The 6182-nt window shown below is 48.5% G+C and overlaps 6 non-coding genes across 6 annotated transcripts; all 6 read right to left on the bottom strand.

Annotated features, from left to right (window-relative positions):
• Nucleotides 1–83, bottom strand: trnal-aag (transfer RNA leucine (anticodon AAG)). The gene has a single exon. It is a non-coding gene; the product is annotated as a tRNA-Leu (tRNA).
• Nucleotides 84–1231: 1148 nt separating this feature from the next.
• trnag-ucc (transfer RNA glycine (anticodon UCC)) lies at nucleotides 1232–1303 on the bottom strand. The gene has a single exon. It is a non-coding gene; the product is annotated as a tRNA-Gly (tRNA).
• A 1932-nt stretch (nucleotides 1304–3235) lies between these two features.
• trnag-ucc (transfer RNA glycine (anticodon UCC)) lies at nucleotides 3236–3307 on the bottom strand. The gene has a single exon. It is a non-coding gene; the product is annotated as a tRNA-Gly (tRNA).
• A 1461-nt stretch (nucleotides 3308–4768) lies between these two features.
• trnal-aag (transfer RNA leucine (anticodon AAG)) lies at nucleotides 4769–4851 on the bottom strand. The gene has a single exon. It is a non-coding gene; the product is annotated as a tRNA-Leu (tRNA).
• Nucleotides 4852–5228: 377 nt separating this feature from the next.
• trnag-ucc (transfer RNA glycine (anticodon UCC)) lies at nucleotides 5229–5300 on the bottom strand. The gene has a single exon. It is a non-coding gene; the product is annotated as a tRNA-Gly (tRNA).
• Nucleotides 5301–5974: 674 nt separating this feature from the next.
• Nucleotides 5975–6057, bottom strand: trnal-aag (transfer RNA leucine (anticodon AAG)). Its single transcript has one exon. It is a non-coding gene; the product is annotated as a tRNA-Leu (tRNA).
• Nucleotides 6058–6182: the final 125 nt, after the last annotated feature.

Here is a 6182-nt window from a genome sequence, read left to right as displayed (position 1 = left end):
TGTCAGAAGTAGGATTCGAACCCACCCCTCCAGAGGAGACTGCAACCTTAACGCAGCGCCTTCGACCGCTAGGCCATCCTGACGCGCTGTAACCAAAGATATGCTCCATCGGCGAATCGATTTAAATTAAATTTTCATCTTCATTTCATTTCAAACTAGATGTGGTTTTACTATTTTTGAACGCCAGCCAGACTCTTGTATCTGAGTGCGATCGTTCTCCAACACGCTGTGTGTTAAGGAGCTCTCATTTCTGCATTGATCAGTTTGCTCTATTCAACAAAGTCCGTACTGCCGCCTACCTGTTCCTCACACGAAGGTATTACGAGTCTAAGATCTGAGCGGCGTGATGGATCCAATTATACAGTTGAATCTTGGCGACTGGAATCTCTCTGCACAGCTGCTTCTGGTGCTGCTTTCACAGGCTAGTAGCCTAATAGCCCCTCCAGTGTCCAAACACGAGGATGTTCATGCTGTAAAGGCGGCAGAAGAACATTCTGGGAGAAGCCAACTTATTCACATCCGCCAATACAACATGCCAGACTATTTACAACAAGGGAAGTGGAAATTTACGCGGAGTCCTGGGATCATTATTAATTCCTGATCCAGAGTTACTGAGCAGATCATGCCGTCATGAACTTGGCTTCTGCCTGTGGGAACTTGCTGTGCGAATTTAAGCACGAATCTCACGTCCCGAGGCCACCGCTTCCCCTTTGAATGGGAGGTATTGGATCTTCCTGGGCCTGAACATTTTGCTGGAGAAATGTAAGCACGTGGAAGAAAAGTTAATGTCGGAGGTGGCATTCGAACCCTCGCCTCCAGCAAGACAGTTCGGCCATCCTGACGAGCTGGGTGAAATGTTATGCTCCGTGCACAAATAGACATAGAACATACAGTGCTGTAGGAGGCCATTCGGCCCATCGAGTCTGCACCGACCCACCTAAGCCCTCAATTCCACCCTATCACCCTCATCCCGCAACCGGATAATCCTTCCTACCTTTGTGGACACGAAGGGCAATTTTGCATGGCCAATTCACCTAGCCTGCACGTCTGTGGGCTGGAGGAGGAAACCGGAGCACCCGGGGTGAAATTCACGCAGACACAGGGAGAACATGCAGACTCCGCACAGACAGTGACCGAAGCCGGGAATCGAAACTGGAACCCTGGTGCTGTGAAGCAACTGTGCTAACCACGATGCTACCTTGCTGTCCAAAATTTCGAAATAAATTTCTTCTGCGATGGCCGAGAATCGAACACGGGTCAACTGCTTGGAAGGCAACTGTGCTCACCACTGTACCACCATCGCTCACAGACCCGCTTTGAATTATATCTTCATTCGCATTTTCTTTCTAATCAGTTGTGCTTTTCCTATTTTTGAACACCAGCCATAATTCTGAATCTGAGTACCGTCCTTCTCCAAGCCGCTGGGGGCTAAGGAGCTTCGCATTGATGCATTGATCAGTTTGCTGCAATCAACAAAGACCGAACTCCCGCCGACCTGTTCCTCACACGACGGTATTGAGAGTCTAAGATCTGAGCGGCGTGAAGGATCCAATTATACAGTTGCATCCTTGCGACTGGAAACTCTCTCCACAGCTGATTCTGGTGCTGCTTTCACAAACAAGTAGCCAAAGAACCCTTCAGTGTCAAAACAGGAGGTCGCTCATGCTGTAAAGGCGGCAGAAGAACTTTCTGGAAGAAGCCAACTGATTCACGTCCGACAATCCAACCAGCCAGACTATTTACAACAAGGGAAGTGGAAACTTACCCGGAGTCCTGGGATCAGTATTAATTCCTCAACCAGAGTCACTTAGCAGATCATCCAGTTATGAACTGGGCTTCTGCCTGTGGGGTCTTGCTGTGCGAATATCAGCAGGAATCTCATTCCAGGAGGCCACCGCTTCCTCATTGAATGGGAGGTATTGGACCTTCCTGGTGTTGCAAATTTTGCTGGAGGAACGTAACCACGTGGAAGAAAAGGGACTGTCAGAAGTGGGATTCGAACCACGCCTCCAGAGAAGACTGCTACCTTAACGCAGCGCCCACGACCGCTCGGCCAGCCCGACGCACGGCGGCCGAAGATTTGCTCCATGTGCAAATCGATTTAAATTTAATTTTCATCTTCATTTCATTTCAAACTAGATGTGGTTTTACTATTTTTGAACGCCAACCAGACTCTTGCATCTGAGTGCGATCGTTCTCCAACGCGCTGTGTGTAAAGGAGCTCTCATTTCTGCATTGATCAGTTTGCTCCAATCAACAAAGTCCGTACTGCCGTCTAACTGTTCCTTACACGAAGGTATTAAGAGTATAAGATCTGGGTGGCGGGAAGGATCCAATGAGACAGTTGCATCCTGGCGACTGGAATCTCTCTGCACAGCTGCATCTGGTGCTGCTTTCACAGTCAAGGAGCCGAATAACGCCTCCAGTGTCCAAACACGAGGATGTTCATGCTGTAAAGGCGGCAGAATAACTTTCTGGAAGAAGCCAACTGATTCACGTCCTACAATCCAACCAGCCAGACTATTTACATCAAGGGAAGTGGAAATTTACCCGGAGTCCTGGGATCAGCATTAATTCCTCACCCAGAGTCACTGAGCCGATCATCCAGTCATGAACTGGGCTTCTGACTGTGGGGTTTTGCTGTGCGAATTTAAGTACGAACTTCGCGTCCCGAGGCCACCGCTTCCCCATTGAATGGGAGGTATTAGATCTTCCTGGGGTTGAACAATTTTTGGAGAAATGTAACCTCGTGAAAAAAAGGGAATGTCAGAAGTAGGATTCTAACAGTCGCCTCCAGAGGAGTCTGCGATCTTAACGCAGCGCCTTCGACTGCTCGGCCACCCTGACGAGCTGCAGGAAATGTTATGAACCGTGCACAAATAGACAGAGAACAGACAGTGCAGAAGGAGTACATTCGGCCCATCGAGTCTGCATCGATCCACTTAAGACCTCAATTCCATCCTATCACCCTCACCCCGCAACCCACTAATCCTTCCTACCTTTTTGGACACTAAGGGCAATTACGCATGACCAATTCCCGGAGCCAGCTCGTCTTTATGCTGTGGGAGGAAACCGGAGCACCTGGGGTGAAATTCACGCAGACATGGGGAGAACGTGCAGACGCCGCACAGACAGTGATCCAAGCCGGGAATCGAACCTGGAACCCAGGAGCTGTGAAACAACTGTGCTAACCACGGTGCTACCTTGCTGCCCAAAATTTCGAAATAAAGTTTTCTGCGATGGCTGGGAATCGAACCCCGATCAACTGCTTGGAAGGCAGCTATGCTCACCATTATACCACCATCGCTCACTGAAGAACTTTAAATTCTATCTTCATTGTCATTTCATTTCTAATCAGTTGTGCTTTTCCTATTTTTGAACACCAGCCAGAGTCCTGTATCTGAGTGCCGTCCTTCTCCAAGCCGCTGGGGGTTAAGGAGCTTCGCATTGTTGCATTGATCATTTTGCTGCAATCAACAAAGACCGAACTCCCGCCGATCTGTTCCTCACACGAAGGTATTGAGAGTCTAAGATCTGAGCGGCGGGAAGGATCCAATTATACAGTTGCATCCTTGCGACTGGAATCTCTCTCCACAGCTGCTTCTGGTGCTGCTTTCACAAACAAGTAGCCAGAAAACCCTTCAGTGTCCAAACAGGAGGACGTTCATCCAGTAAAGGCGGCAGAAGAGTTTTCTGGGAGATGTCGACTGAGACACCTCGACAATCCAACCAGCCAGACTATTTACAACAAGAGACGAGACATTTGCCCGGAATCCTGGAATCATTATTAATTCCACAAATAGAGTCACTGAGCAGATTATCCAGTTATGAACTGAGCTTCTGCCTGTGGGGTCTTGCTGTGCGAATATCAGCAGGAATCTCATTCCAGAAGGCCACCGCTTACCCATTGAATGGGAGGTATTGGATCTTCCTGGCGTTGCAAATTTTGCTGGAGAAACGTAACCACGTGGAGGAAAAGTAAATGTCAAAAGTGGAATTCGAATCCACGCCTCCAGAGGAGAGTGCGACCTTAACGCAGCGCTCTCGACCGCTCGGCCATCCTGACGCACTGTGGCCAAAGATATGCTCCATGCGCAAATCGATTTAAATTTAATTTTCATCTTCATTTCATTTCAAACTAGATGTGGTTTTACTATTTTTGAACGCCAGTCAGACTCTTGCATCTGAGTGCGATCGTTCTCCAACACGCTGTGTGTTAAGGAGCTCTCATTTCTGCATTGATCAGTTTGCTCCAATCAACAAAGTCCGTACTGCCGTCTAACTGTTCCTTACACGAAGGTATTAAGAGTCTAAGATCTGAGTAGCGGGAAGGATCCAATGAGAAGGTTTCATCCTGGCGACTGGAATCTCTCTGCACAGCTGCATCTGGTGCTGCTTTCACAGACAAGTAGCCGAATAACGCCTCCAGTGTCCAAACACGAGGATGTTCATGCTGTAAAGGCGGCAGAAGATCTTTCTGGAAGAAGCCAACTGATTCACGTCCGACAATCCAACTAGCCAGACTATTTACAACAATGGAAGTGGAAATTTACCCGGAGTCCTGGGATCAGTATTAATTCCTCAACCAGAGTCACTGAGCAGATCATCCAGTCATGATCTGGGCTTCTGACTGACGGGTCTTGCTGTGCGAATTGAAGTACGAATCTCGCGTCCCGAGGCCACCGCTTCCCCATTGAATGGGAGGTATTAGATCTTCCTGGGGTTGAACAATTTTTGGAGAAATGTAACCTCGAGGAAAAAAAGGCAATGTCAGAAGTAGGATTCTAACCCACGCCTCCAGAGGAGACTGCGGTCTTAACGCAGCGCTTTCGACCGCTCGGCCATCCTGACGAGCTGCAGAAAATGTTATGCTCCGTGCACAAATAGACATAGAACATGCAGTGCAGAAGGAGTCCATTCGGCCTATCGAGTCTGCACCGATCCACTTAAGACCTCAATTCCATCCTATCACCCTCACCCAGCAACCCAATAATCCTTTCTAACTTTTTGGACACTAAGGGCAATTAGGCATGACCAATTCCCCTAGCCAGCTCGTCTTTAGGCTGTGGGAGGAAACCGGAGCAACCGGGTTGAAATTCACGCAGACATGGGGAGAACGTGCAGACTCCGCACAGACAGTGACCCAAGCCGGGAATCGAACCTGGAACCCTGGAGCTGCGAAACTACTGTGCCACCTTGCTGCCCAAAATTTCGAAATACGTTTTTTCTGCGATGGCTGGGAATCGAACCCAGGTCAACTGCTTGGAAGACAGCTATGCTCACCATTATACCACCATCGCTCACTGAAGAATTTTAAATTCTATCTTCATTGTCATTTCATTTCTAAACAGTTGTGCTTTAACTATTTTTGAACACCAGCCAGAGTCCTGTATCTGAGTGCCGTCCTTCTCCAAGCCTCTGGGGGTTAAGGAGCTTCGCGTCGTTGCATTGATCAGTTTGCTGCAATCAACTAAGACCGAACTCCCGCCGACCTGTTCCTCACATGAAGATATTGAGAGTCTAAGATCTGAGCGGCGTGAAGGATCCAATTAGCCAGTTGCATCCTTGCGACTGGAATCTCTCTCCACAGCTGCTTCTGGTGCTGCTTTCACAAACAAGTAGCCAGAAAACCCTTCAGTGTCCAAACAGGTGGACGTTCATCCAGTCAAGGCGGCAGAAGAGTTTTCTGGGAGATGTCGACTGAGACACCTCGACATCCAACCAGCCAGACTATTTACAACAAGAGACGAGACATTTACCCGGAATCCTGGGATCATTCTTAATTCCTCAAATCGAGACATGAGCAGATTATCCAGTGATGAGCTGGGCTTCTGCCTGTGGGATCTTGCTGTGCGAATATCAGCAGGAGTCTCATTCCAGGAGGCCGCCGCTTCCCCATTGAATGGGAGGTATTGGATCGTCCTGGTGTTGCAAATATTGCTGGAGTAACGTAATCACGTGCAGGAAAAGAGAATGTCAGCAGTGGGATTCGAACCCTCGCCTCCAGAGGAGACTGCGACCTTAACGCAGCGCCTGCGACCGCTCGGCCATCCTGACGCACTGTGACCAAGGATATGCTCCATGCGCAAATCGATTTAAATTTAATTTTCATCTTCATTTCATTTCAAACTAGATGTGGTTTTATTATTTTTGAACGCCAGCCAGACTCTTGCATCTGAGTG

The sequence above is a fragment of the Scyliorhinus torazame genome, chromosome 24, assembly GCF_047496885.1.
Source record: "Scyliorhinus torazame isolate Kashiwa2021f chromosome 24, sScyTor2.1, whole genome shotgun sequence".
Classification (NCBI taxonomy): domain Eukaryota; kingdom Metazoa; phylum Chordata; class Chondrichthyes; order Carcharhiniformes; family Scyliorhinidae; genus Scyliorhinus; species Scyliorhinus torazame.
The sequence above is the reverse complement of the archived record's forward strand: the minus strand, read 5'-3'. Positions and strand labels throughout refer to the sequence as shown.